Genomic DNA, 15127 nt, shown 5'->3' on the forward strand with positions numbered 1-15127 from the left:
TACTTTTCCGTTGTTGGCATACTGTGCAACACAAGCCCAGGGTTGAGGCCAAGTTGTGGCCTCCAGGTCTCCCGTGTTGCTTTTAAATGAACTCATCATGGATATTCATGTTTCATTGGTGTGTAAATGAAACTGATATTAAATTTCCTATGGACCTGTGGTCATCAATCAGCCCACTAACTGTACCGAGAAGGGAAACAGGCTGCTCGAATTACACTGGAGCAGTTTAAAGCAACATGGCCTGAACTGGAACATTCATTTCTCCATATCCCAAGCCCCTCTTAAAGATAGGAATTTAATTATGAGTAATACATGTGCTGGTATGACAATAAAGAAGCTTGAATCCTTGAATCCTCGACAGAGGCGTGCAGTTTCATGTTAGCAACAAGAGAGCATTCTGGGGTTTTAGCTAGTAAATGGGCACCATGACAAAGTCTTTTGTGATGATTAATGACCTCCAGCCAGCGCACAAAGGTTAAATCAAGTCAGGGCTAACTAGGATAATTTTCCATATATCCCAGCAGAACAGGCAGCAATATCAGCACAGGAAAAACATCCAGTGTGCTCAAAGTGATCAACTACTGACTTATATTGCTCCATTTACTAAGAAAATTATTCATGCAGATGTAAACAAAGGATCGGACTTCCATTCATTCTGATACCGATCAGTCGAAAAAATGCCTTGATCAGGATCAGGGTCGGAAATCATCAGTTTATACTGTTGCAAAGGTGGAGTTTTCATTCTGATTGGCTGGACAGTTGAGATGTAATCTAAACCTACCATTACTTGCTGCAAAAACAAGCAATTAATTAAGCTTACAATTTTGTTTTGAAAGATTACAGTTGGCAGGAACTCCACAGAACATCACACAGCTTAAATAACTTATTTAACACATTCTGGTTCAGCTTCAGACAGGTTTGGTAACAGTGGCACAAACTTGTGTCCCCATTTGTACTGACAATGTGGTTTTAATTTATTTTAAAGCTCTCACTTGTGCCTCTCATGTTATCTCCAGAGTAATATCATACAAAGCTTGCGAGTACAGACATATTCAGAGCAGTCCTTTTGTCCTACACTGTTAGGAAACAACATTCCCAGAAACTAATTTAAAGTCATTGAATCAGATGGCCATTACATAAACCCTTAGTACAGAAGATTATCCAGGAGACTCATTTCTCAATATCCAGAGCAACGTAATGATCCTGAGCTTAAAATGGGAAATAATACTTAGGGGAAACAATTCCAGAAACTTATGCTGCTCCTGGTTTCAAATGCTTTTTTAGGATAAGTCTGTATAATTCGAAATCATCCAGGTCCTCGTAATCCAAGGAGAAAAAGCAACTGGAGTTCTCCTTCAGATTCCTTAAATGTTTTGACCTCATTAATGAAAATTATAATGGATTCTTCAAGATTATTATGCATTATCTTTTAATTTACTGTGACATCACAGACAACAGATGGAGTAGATGATAGTGTTGTGAATGGAGATCTAAATGAGCAATAGGCAGAAGTATAAAAAAGATGTCTAATGATTACAATTGGCATTACTTCTCCACAACTGCAGTACTATTACATTGACAAATAGAGCAGTTCTTCTCATGCATAGTCAAATACAAATACTTTTAAAGACTGTAGTGAAAATATAGCTGTGATTTCCGACCAGACGGATTCAGTGAATATGGTTATAAAATGAGTTGTGAAAACCAGCATGCTCCCAGTTTTGCACCTATGCAGTGTTTATCTGCATGCCTGCATCATGGCTCCACATGGCAAAAAATACTACCAGACAAACTAAAAATATATATATTTGTGGGACTGCTCACTTCTCAGAAAGATGGAAAAGAATTCAGAAAGTTCAATCACTAACTAATAACCAGGAAACACAGCTGCAGCAGTAATCAAGAGATAAAGAAGGAACTATAGTACCACTGATCAGAACAGTTGCGGCTGTCCTCTGGAACTGATCTCAAAAACAAGCTTGCTTTTTGGCACAGAAAAAAAAAAGAAGGATGAATAAAGTGAGCGCATTCTTTGGCCAGATGAGATCAAGATATGTTTGTTCGGTTCAGATGTGGCTCAGCATGTTTGGTGTATACCTGACCAGGACTACCACAGTGAATGCGTAGTCCCGACAGTGAAGCACAGAGGTGGTGTTATGATATGATGCTACATGAGTGTAGAAGGTGTTCAGGAGATGACATACACTACCGTTCAAAAGTTTGGGGTCACCCAGACAATTTCATGTTTTCCATGAAAACTCACACTTTTATTCATGTGCTAACATAACTGCACAAGGGTTTTCTAATCATCATTTATCCTTTCAACACCATTAGCTAACACAATGTAGCATTAGAACACAGGAGTGATGGTTGCTGGAAATGTTCCTCTGTACCCCTATGGAGATATTCCATTAAAAATCAATCATTTCCAGCTAGAATAGTCATTTATGACATTAGCAATGTCTAGACTGTATTTCGGATTAATTTAATGTTATCTTTGTTGAAAAAAAATGCTTTTCTTTTAAAAATATAGACATTTCTAAGTGGCTCGCAATTTTCTAACAGTATGCATTTTTTGGTTTTTGTGGATAAACCAAAAAACTGGCTGACAAGATAACATCCAGTCTGCAGAAGAATGGCAAAAGAGAAATACAGAGTATGAGAATGACCCAAAGCACACTGCCAGAATCACAGAAGAGTTTCTAAGAAAGAAAAAAGTACAAACTATGGCCTGGACAAGTGTGTTGCTTGAGTTGAATCAAAAAAAAAAAAAACCCTTTGGGGTGTTTAAAACCCAGCAAAGAGCACCTGTTCAAAAAAGAAAATATTTCAGGGGAATGGCAGAACATCTCTTGAGAAACTTCAATGCGGGGGAGGAGGATTTTGTCATTTCATGTAAAAGTGGACATGCAAAATTTCTACTGTCAGGCTTGTAAATTTTAATATAGCAGATACAAATTGGTGGATTTGAATTTTACATGAAAGCAAATACTTCATTGTTCTATTTATTAAGCAATGCAGTTACTCTCAGGTGATAAAACTTTGAATTGTTTTGACATTTAAGTGATTTTGCACAGAAATGTAAACTGTTTATATGTTGTCAGAACTTTACTTCACGTAATAGTTTCCTCTGAAACTGGAACCTGTAGGTCAGCTTTGACTTCACCTTCCCAAAAATAACTCAAAAAAAAAAAAGAAAAAAAAGAAGAAGAACCCTAACCTGCCTTAAATACATTTTTGACTTGTGTAGGACAACAATGACGGGGGAGTTTCACCTGGCATTAGGAGGTTGGAAGACAGCCGGTAGAACACTGGCATCCCATGCTGTGCTCCCTGCTGTGTCAGTATTACACGTCCACTCTACTTAACAACCTCCTCCATCACCGAGCAACCATCACCAAGGTGACACTGTGACGCTGTCACTGCCATACCCTTGGAGAGTGTCACTATAGTAACATACTGCTGTACATGCTATGCCAAGAAAATGCAGGAAAAAAATGAATGGAGGTTAAGAGCTCGAGATCAACAAGTTGTTTTTTTTTAAATAATCAGATGAACAAAAGCAGCAAATGATTAAAGCGAATATCTAAAGTCAGGCAAATGTTTGAGCTTGACTGAAAAAAAAATACAAGAAGAAAGAAAAAGTTACGAAAAAAATAACACTGTCAAATATTTACTTTAGATTTTCTGGTGAAGGTAGGATGGCATGCTGGCATCAGCCCTAAACTCTACAAAGCTGATGAGTGTAGCAGAGGCTTTAACTCTGCTTGTGTCAACAACAGATATCTCTACAAATCTTCCCTTTGCTTGTGTGTCTGTGTGTGTTTAAGAAAGTGTGACTGATTGAGTGATAGAGGAGACAGATGGTATTTGCCAGTCTATCAGTCAACGGTAACAGAGCAGAACAGTCTCAACAGAGCACTACTGAGGCTACAGAAGAATGAAATACTTTTAACTGCTTTTAACACAAATGACATCATATTACAGCAAACATGTAAGTAAATTTAATGCCAAATGCAACGTTTGGACAAAAAAAATGAAGCAGCAAGTACTGAGTATTCCTGATAAGCTCCATGTTTACTTTGCACACCTGACATAGAAACTGTATGTGATAATATTGAATGCTGATTAGCTGATTGCATCACCAATTATAGACGACAGTATTATTGAAACTTTGTCAGTGTTAGATTACATTTTTCAAACAACTGCAGAGGTTTGACTACCAGCTTCAAAATCAAACCAGTTAAAACTACAGAAAGTACAAGAGACACTGACACTGCAACAATTCCTGTATTTTAAAAAAAAAGAAGAAATGTTTTACCAGTTAAACAGTCTAATAATGAGAAATTTAAATAAGATAAATAAAGTAAATAAATCTTTCACTGGGGTGAGCAGTGACAGATTAGAGTTCTAACTTAAAATTCTAATACTGAACAACAAAGCAACTTCTTCAAATGTTTGAAACAAGATTTGAATTCCTTCAACTTGACTTTACAGACAAATTGAGCAACAAATGATTTTTTCAAATAAAGAGCAGAGCAACAGTAGAGAGGTTAGAGACAACCAACATTGCAGTTAGTGGTCAATGACTGTAAACGGCATGGGGATCCAGAAAAAGGTTGTCTACTTAGGAATTTGTGACCATCAAATGACAGAAAAGAGAAATTCTTTAGACATTATTCCAGCACAAGGAGCTCCACCTTCAAATGTCCTCATATTTAAAATGAGGATGGATTTTCAGCATCAGACCATCAAAATATTTCAAAATTTGCATGCGCCCAGGTAGCTCAACTGATTGAGGCCTGGGATCGATTCCACCTCCAATCTTCCTTACTTTCCTGTCTGCCTTACTACACTAACCTGTCAATTAAAGCCTAAAGAAGTGCATATAATTGACCTTGTACAGTCTTATAATTAAGGAGAAAAGTGAAGGGAGAGGGATGAAGAAATCAACACATTCTTCTTTCCCTCATTCATCCGCATTGATTATTAAATGTAAAACAGTAGAACGTTCTGATATGAATTCATTCGTCATCTCAGCAGGGGCCATGACTTCCATAGCTACATTATTTTTAAATTGTTTTCCCAAGTAATCAGACTTATCGTTTGAACCATTGCCCAACATAATAACTCTGTACAGTGAAAGGGCAGTTTGAAGCTCTGTTCTGACAAAAGCTAATATGAAAATCGTGCATGTGATCTTATGAGAAGGTTGATGATTATTGCTCCAACTTCACCAAGATATGACTCACTGAACATTTGAGCAGCAGCCAAGATGAAACATAGCATGCATTTTAACCTTAACGAAGGTTTAGTTTGAGCAACTTATTCTCAATAAACTGGAATGTTTATTGACATTAAAGTTGTAAAAGCTACAAACCAGTCACACATTTCTTCAGCATTGTAACCAACTTAGAGAACCAGAAAGCAGAGAACTGATGGGTTTTTGGACCAAAAACAAACAAAAAAAAGAGGCCAAACTATCTATTGGCTGCAGGCCTGAATCCAAACCTGTGGTGTATTCTGCTGCCTCCAGGCCATGTCCCAACCCTTCTCTTACCTTGAGGTAACCTGTCCAGCAGCCACTTTTTTTTTTGCAGCTTCTCCAGTGGTAGGAAAAAAAAAGTCTCACGTAGAATGTATTAGCTGTTTGGATCACTACGCTATGAAGATGGTAATGAATGGATGTGTATCCCATGCTTTCATCAGCTCTCCACCAACACTTCCTGTCCCCCCCCCCCCCCCCCCCCTCTGGCATGTGATTGACTGAACCAATCAGAAGCTAAAGCAGCAACACTAATGTAAATGCGAGGAGAAGCCACAGAGGCACATTCAGCTGATGACTGGGATAAAACATCCGAGTCTGGTTGTGATAAAATTCAAGCTTATTCAGAGTCACTCCAGATAGCGTCTGCTAAATGGCTAAAAAATGTATTGTGTGCCTTCCCCCAAGGCTACATTATGCGTGCCAGTCAGCCGATCAATCACCACCCTGCCAGCAACCCAATCACATTCACCACAGCCTCAACTGTAGAATAAAGATGAGGCGCTGCTTGCATTTACACTGTGTTGACAGATACACTTTGGAAGACAGATAGACTTGATGCAAGAATAAAAAAAAAGAAAAGTTTTGTGATCCCATTTTTTTCTCTTTTTGTGCTGATGGGTAAATAGGCCAAGAACAAAGAAAGAAAGAAAAAAAAATGTGTTTGATGTTTCCCTTGTCAATATGGCTTTTGCTTGATAACCACGCAGGTGAGGCAGGAGGTATTCGGCTGTAATCCTCCAATGGGATTGAAGGAAAACAAAGTAGTCCAGGAAGGGCTCACGCTGTGTCGGTGATAAGTGGTAATCATGAGAGGAAGGTGAGTGCTTTTATTAGGGTAGAGAGGGTCAGGAATAAAAGCACTTCTGAAGCGTACAAGCACACGCAAACATACTGCACAGCAGTACACATGCAAAACAAAAAAACCTTTTCAGCTCACCAGTAAAAGCCAATATAAGTCCAAGACTGCATTTTTAAGATTGCTTGTACATAGAGACAACTACTGTCCCATTTACCTGAACTGGTCATTGGCTAAAGAACAGAGATTTGAATGGCAGGTCTGTGTTATTCACAACACTGCACTTCAAAGCTGCTGAAACTGAGGCGAGGCTTGTTTTGCCCCAACAAGCTAGCTTCATCTAAAGCCTAAAACTCTGCACAGCACACAATAAGCACAGATTTAATAATAAAAAGAGATCATCCAGTGAACCATCACAAGCCTAATATAGCATACAAAGTGAGCATGAGGTGCTGTACTTTCTTTAAACTAATAATTAAATCTATATCTCACTCCAAACACCTGAACTTGGGTGAATTATGGATTTGTCTGTCTTATAAAACTCCATAATTTCAGTTACAAAGAGAGAAAACACGTGCAAAGAGAAGGAGAAAGCACAAAAAGAGACAAAAATACATCTCCAGATCCTGAATCAAAACACTTCATCAGCATGCAAATTCTTTAAATGGCTTGGCATATTGATAAACATTCAAAACGCTGTGAAAAGAGCTTATCGGATCTTTGGTCAGCAGCTCCAAGACCACAGTGTAGAAAGTATAAAGCTCCCAAAGGTTAATGGGATTCCTCTTTTCCCAACAAAAACACAAAATATCTTTAGTTTTTTTGGAGGGAGCCACTGGGGTGTGGCAGCGGGTGAGACAAGGTTCCTCAATGTGTTGACAAAAGATGAAAGACGGTGTAAATATGAATTTAAATTTCTGTCAATCAACACTGCCTGAGACACAGAGACGCCGATAACGGAAAAGGTTGTTTTACTTTTTTTGGCACACATGAATGCCAGCAAGGTGACCTTTTGGAGTTTTAGCACAAGAAGGTCCCCATTTGGTTTGATTCTTTACCTGATTGTTTTATGCTCTTTCGTCGATTTTTAAGGTGGTGATACGCAAAGAAAGTTAAATTTGGAATAGTTAAGGCAGGGGAAAACTGCCAGGCAAGAAATATGGATGCAAATAATGCATGATTGAAACATATATACATGTGTTTAATATTTAATAAAATGTGGGAGGAAATGTAGATTTAACTCCAGGCAGACATAAATACAAACAAACCAACTTCAGAATGAATATCATTTGAACTCAGTGTCACAGATTTGAAACATAATAATGCACATTTACTTTCACTACAATTGATGCAGAAGATGTGCTTAAATAAGCCTTGAGTATTAGGTATTTTTATGGTGTAAACTGATAAATAACCTAATTTATAAACCTGTTTCCATAAAATATTAATGCGACTCAACGAAAGGTAATGATGTCGAAAAAAAAAGCTGCTTTCCAGCAAGAACAGAGATCACAAGAAATATTCAGTTATAAAGCATAGCAGCAAGTTTTACAACCTCTACTAGATCTGTTTCATAGGTAGATGGATTTTGAAAATTCAACACTAGGTAGAGAGTAAAACAGAATTCATAAAAGGATTTAGAATGGGATGCGATAGAATTCTCACAGTGCAAGTTGAATGTGAAAATAAAGTGCTCTGAAGATGAGTCTCTTCTTGTTGCACAAAGGGGAGTCATAGTACAGCCTTACTGCAGTGGGCAGGAATAACTTTTCTGCAGCGGTTCTTACTACAGCGGGGTTGAACAAGCCTCCAGCTACAAACACTCTGCTGTCTGGTTAGCAGGTCATACAGGGGATGTGAAGTGTTGTTGTCCATTATGTCGAGCAGTTTGTACAACATCCTCGTCTCAACACCCAACTCCAGAGGCTCCAGAGCAGCACAGAGCGAGATTTCTTTACCAGTTTATTCAATTGTTTTAGTATCCCTGGCTCAACCAGACAACTGCAAAGAAAAGTGCACTTGGAAAAATATGGTGGTAAAAGAACCTCAAGAAATAGAATCTGCTCTAGAACACAACACATACAATATAAACATTTTTAAAGTAATATTAGTTTAAAAAACAGTATAGCAGCAGTTTAAAACAGTGTAGCAACAGTTTAAAAAACCGTAGTGACTGTGTTGCGCAAAAGGTAATCAGCTTAAAAGTTGCTTAAGGTTCGTAGTCCGAACACGACCTGGCGATTGTACACGAGTGTCTTTACATGAGACTGTGGACTAACCTGAACAAACAATATGATCTATGTTTAGCTATCCTCTGCCACCACCTCCTCTCCAAGGATGGGAATGATGTTGAAATCATCCCTGGTTCTCCTTAAGGCGACAACCATCTTCTTTATCTTGGTCATATGTAGAAGGAGGTGGTTATTCATACACTCTAACCCTAAATCCTTGTGTCCACCACTGATACACCCACTGCTGCTGTGAAGAATTTCTGCACATGACAGGACTGTGAATTTTACCAAAAATATCTGAGGTTTGCAGGTTCAAGAGGACAGGTGAGAGTACGGTCTCCTGTGGTGCTTCTGTGCTGCTGACCTCCTACTCAAACACACACCTCATCAGTCTCACAAACTGAAATCTCTCTGATTCGTGGAGTATATTTTGACATCAGAGGGTATTTCAACAAGTTCTCATCCTCACCCAGAAACAAGGGGCATGACTCCCATTTTGGAGCATAACCGTAAACGACAAAGCCGTACTTCACTGTCCACAGAAACTCAATTATTTATTTATTTTTTGCCATTTCTTTGCATGGAGAGGACAGCTTGAACCTGGCAGACATTGCTCCACAACAATCCATCCATCTCAGGAGCTCAGGTGAAAGAAGCAGCCAAATGTAGCTTTAAACTGTTGCCCCATAAAGCTTAAGAACCCAACCTGCACCCTCTGATGTCTATCTGTTTCCCAAACTGAAATCCCACTTGCATGGTCACCATTTGTGACAGTTAACTAATTAACTCATGTTCAGGAACAGAAACACGCCTGTAATTAACCGGCAGGCCTACTTATACCCAACTAACTCATCCAGCACCTTTGTCTCGTTTTTCCTCTCTCTACACACTTCATTCCCTTTTGACACTTCTTTCAGGTACCATCTGGGGTCCACAACAGGTTTTGGTGAAGATTGCCACCTGAGATGAAACCTTCACCTTTCACCTAAGGTTCCAACATCATGGCATGCTGGATCATTCCACCAGACAGCCTTTACATTCATCCAGTATTTTTCCTCATTACATCTTTAAACTCACTTCATTGTGGCATGGTCCTTGCTGGTGAATTAGTGATGATGAGGTCATGCATGCTGTTGAAGAGTATCTGGTTGGTCAAGATGTGCCTTTCTTCTGTGAAGGAAAGCTTGAAGATTGGTGGACCAATTGGACTGAAGTTAAAGGAGACTATGTTGAAAAATAATGCAAAACCAATCTTTTTCCAGTGAGGATTTTTTGGGGAAAAAATGAAGTAAGCTGCTATCACATGGAGGAAAAGGACAGGTGTAAATGATACTATGTATGATTACTAAATCACTGAAATAGTGTCCTCTGGTTTTGCCCTTTGTCAGCTGGGGTAGACTTCAGCCCCCCTAATGAGGATTAAGCGGTCTATAAATAATGGACAGATGTTTCTTTTTGCTCTTGCTGTGACATTTAACCCATAAGAACCCAGACCCATTTTTCCTAAAAGGATTTAATGATTTAAGGTCAGACATAAAACTTTACAGGAAGAGACTGGGGCACTCAAAGTGCTTGTTACACTGGTGTCACTGTGGGTTCTTATGGGTAGGCTGAAATCACAGTATTAGAAAAACTAACCTTTTCTCTCGGCATCAAGGTGCAGCTCTTTTCGAGATGTATCGAATTACAGAGCTGGGTATAGCTAAAGCTAGCTTAGTAAATAGTGAAATCAGAGGTCTGCTTTAATGGATTTCCAGCAATATCAGTCAGGTGTACATAAAAAAAAAATCTTTCTGCATCACCAACAGCAGCAGTTCTTCAATGGCTGGTAAGGAAATCCATCTCAAACACCTTGCAGATATTACCACTGCAGGAATCCTATTTCCCCTTTAATGTTTAAATCCAATTCAGCAAATACACTATGAAAGCATGACGCTCACATTTAGATCCTCTGGAAAGAGCTTGAAATTAACAGCATGTTTCTGTAACTCCAGGCTATGTCCACCCCTTGTTGAGGTGATCAGCATCGCCTGTACGGGATGATGCAGCTGTACTTCTGAGAGTGCTTTAATCTGCCTTGTGTACCAGCTCTATAAAATCCAATTTTGTAGTCTGCTGATTAGCACAGCCCGACGCCCCTCCGCCTGCCCCGCTGTGACCGTAATCACAGATATCCTACATCTCCGTATTATCAAGTTAGCGTCCAGTGGCAAATGTTCTTCACACAATACCCCTCGCAGTTTTAATTGAAGTCTTTCAAGTGGGGAAACACAACAATTACCCTCGCTGACCTTCAAATTTCTCTTTCATCTCCTCTCATCTGATCTTTTTTATACCTCTATGACTTCAATTTTTGGTTACTTTCTTTGCTATCATTTTGAAATCTGATTATGTTTCTATCCTTCCTTCATTCACTTCAAAAGGTTCTTTTCTAATACTTCTCCTGAGAGTCAAAGCAATAACCAGACTCATCTATGCACATGCACATATATATTTAAATATATATATATATATATATATATATATATATATATATATATATATATATATATATATATATATATATATATATATATATATATAACCAGACACAAATGCACCACATGAATTCCTGGAGACATTGTCATTGTGCCGCCTTAAAGCCTATAATTTGTGGAGAATTATTCTGTTTTGTCCTTTAAGTGGCACGTTGCATCTCTCTGGGGCCTTGGATGTGATAATAGCTGTCTCTTAATAACAATCGTTTTTCTCTTTGGCTGGGTTTATTTTGACAAACGGCGTGTTTGAAACATGCAAACAGATGTGACCTTAACCAAACACTCGGCAGATTTGTGTATTCAATTAGGTTTGAAGGGAAAAGTCATTCATGCATATTTTGAAAAGAAAGAGAATAAAAGGCAACAATTTGTTTTTCATTGACTCGGCAGTGCATTCAGCTAGGATATTCAAGGATGATTACATTTAAAATCTGTATTTCATTTTGTCTCTCATTCATGTTTGTATTTAATTTTGTTTGTCTTCGAAAATTTGATTAATCAAGAAACATTTTGAGTAATCTTCATCATAAGAGGATGAGCACTCATGTCAAAACAGCATGAACACATATTGAGTAGATGCTTTTTAAAACATTATGGCATCAGTTATCCATTAAGGATGGATTTGTGGCTTGACATTGAAACATGATGCCAGACAGAGCAGCAGATACAGGCTGTCAGAGGCTGTACTGCTTGCGCACATATCAGAGTCCTTGACATTTGCAGCTCAAGGCTTTGACAGGCTTCGTTTGTTCACGTGTCCAGATCAAGTGTTGACCCTTAGACACCGTATATCACTGCATGTGTGGTTCTAGTGATGGCAGTGTTAGCCTGCTGGTTCGTCAGTAAATGCAACACTTTGATACCAAACTGTTGGATGGATGACCGTATTATTTTGTTAAACTGAAATAACTCCACATCAGACTGGTAGAAAACACCCTGACAATGAATATTACTGATTTTTGTGACACCCTCTATATCTAACTGCTGATTTTTAATGGAATATCTCCATAGGGGTACAGAGGAACATTTCCAGCAACCATCACTCCTGTGTTCTAATGCTACATTGTGTTAGCTAATGGTCCTGAAAGGCTAATTGATGATTAGAAAATCCTTTGCAGTTGTGTGAGCACATGAATGGAAGTGTGAATTTCCATGGCAAACATGAAATTGTCTGTGTGACCCCAAACGTCTGACTGGTAGTGTTACTATATGTGGTCCGTTCAAAAATATGACCCACTGAAGATATCTTTTTCCTGGCTAAACAAGGTGGTGACCTATTTTGTGCTGGGATTTGTGGATCCATCACAGCACTGTGAAGCTTTAAGTGTTCACCAAAATCCATGAAATACAAAGAAATCAACATCTACAGACTATGTAAGAGATAAAGGTTAGAAGCAACCGTCAGCTGGTATTGACAAAATTTCCTCAAAGTGGAAGCCCTGTAGACTGGTAGTTCAATTTTCCAAAAATAATGGCAATTTATGGCCAATGACCATTTGAAAGAGCCACCAACACCAAAAAATAGACATACAGACTGGTGTGGAATTACATTTGCAGAACTGTTTTTTGTGCCACATTCACAGTTACTATATTTATTATTATAATATACGCCTAAAAAAGTTCTGCCTTCTTTACGCATTCAATGCCTCCATGATTCTTGGCGTTTACCAGTATCGATAGGATTGATAGCTATAAAACTCATAGGAGAGATAACTTTTAGCACCATCTGAAGGTCAATATTTCACTTTGTACCAAATCCCAAATGTAAAACCAGTGACGTTTCCATCGACTACTTTGTGTTTCTTGCCAAAGAGAAAATGCAATCATGCTAGTATGCTAAATAAAGATGGTGAATATGGTTAACACGGAATGAAGCTAAACATCATGCAAACAGGCTGCACAGTGGTGTACTGGTTACAACTTTTGCCTTGCCGCAAGAAGATCCCCGGTTCAAATCCCGGCCTGGGCCTGGGATCTTTCTGCATGGAGTTTGCATGTTCTCCCTGTGCATGCATGGGTTTTCTCCGGGCACTCCGGCTTCCTCCCACAGTCCAAAAATATGCTGAGGTTAATTGATGACTCTAAATTGCCCGTAGGTGTGAATGTGAGTGTGATTGTTTGTCTGTATATGTAGCCCTGTGACAGACTGGCGACCTGTCCAGGGTGTCCCCTGCCTTCGCCTGAGTCAGCTGGGATAGGCTCCAGCACCCCCCGCGACCCTAGTGAGGATAAAGCGGTGTATAGAGAATGGATGGATGGATGGATGGATGGATCATGCAAACATTTTCATTGTAAGCATGCTAGCTTAGTTTCTTAGTCTTGTTAAAATCTGATTTTCAAGCTGCTTTGATGTTACATTAATGTAATACTACCATTTTTTTCACAGTGGAAAGAAACACTGGTATGACTCAAAATGATTTTAACAAAAAGCACACGTAGAAACATACTTAAATGCAGGACAAAGACAGTGATATAGGAACTAATGCACTCTGAACCTCTTTACTGTGACATCGCCTTCTGGTGCACCAGAAAATACACGGAAAATGTGTATCTCACAATTTTATCCTTAAAATCAACTGTTTGTTTCACAGACGTCTAATATTGAAAAAGTCTCACATAGCCTGACCACTGTCACTACACAATGTGGTCACAGCAGACCTCTCATGGACTTTTTTTGTAAGTTAGATATTGTCTGTGCTTTTACAGCTCGGTGTTTATTCCAATATGCCAGAAAACACATATCCAACATGCTCACACACAACTGCCATTGGAAATAAGAATGCGGTTGAACGCACTCAAATTTTGTCATGAATACTTTAACATCTTACCACAATCCACACACAGACACACTAATAACTTCAGCTGCAACCGGTGGGCTGCAGGGAGGCGACTGGTTCCCTTCAAACTGCGAGGCTTGAGGACAGACCAATGAATATTTAAACATCTAATATAATTTACACTTGCTACCTTGCACACTCATTCACACATACACACACACAAATGATACAGTACATCGATACTGACTTGGGTCACTGCACCAACAAGAATCTGGATACAGTGATTAATTTATAATGTGTGTGTGTGTGTGTGTGTGTGTGTGTGTGTGTGGGCAGGTGACAGCTAAGGTCACTGCACAGAATTTGATATACGCAGTCTGCTGCAAAATGACAACAGTAATTTTATGGATGTACACCCACACACACATGTTTTCACTCTTTCTGAGGACACAGACGTAATACATTACCTAGCTGCTTATCAAAACATTAGCTCAACATCGAGTCCTGAACCTTAAATTCCCTTAAAACTAACCTTAAACTAATTTTAATCTTCATTCAGGCCTTTAAAGGTGTCTCAGAAAGAACGGACTTGCAAAATGTCCTCACTTCTAAGCTCTAAACTTATGACAGGTTCTTGTAAAAATAGCCATCCAAGAACATACACACACACACACACACACACACACACACACACCCATCAGTAATGTTTCCTGGATATGAAGCATTGCCACAGGTGGAAAACAACTTCCAGGATTCCAATTAAAGAAACCAGGGAACAAGATAAATGAACGACTTAAGTTAATAATACATCGAGGGCATTTTCAGCTCGAGCTTATAGTACGACCAACTGTGCTCTGATCTTCAGTTCAGTTCAATAACAAGATGAGAAGCAACAAGGTTCAAGAGCTCCCAGCACCCAGACAATAATAGCGTGACTACACTGTGATAATTCCTTGAAAACTATGTATTAAGATGTATAAAAGAGGCAATCCAGTCATGGAATTTCTAAGTCAATATCAAATAAACAAACCAGACTACAAGTATTTATGATCTTCTTCAACACATTTTCCATTCAAACTAGTGGAAATCAGAACAGTCAATCAAGACTAGCAATTTGGAAGTTAATTCTGGAGATTCCATCGTAGAGAAGGGTGAAGTCAGAACTTGAATAAATGTAGAGACTGTAGAAAAGTTTTCATCTTCAATGTGCAGTGATGGTAAAAGAGAAATTTGCACCA

The sequence above is a fragment of the Acanthochromis polyacanthus genome, chromosome 5, assembly GCF_021347895.1.
Source record: "Acanthochromis polyacanthus isolate Apoly-LR-REF ecotype Palm Island chromosome 5, KAUST_Apoly_ChrSc, whole genome shotgun sequence".
In the NCBI taxonomy this organism is placed as follows: domain Eukaryota; kingdom Metazoa; phylum Chordata; class Actinopteri; family Pomacentridae; genus Acanthochromis; species Acanthochromis polyacanthus.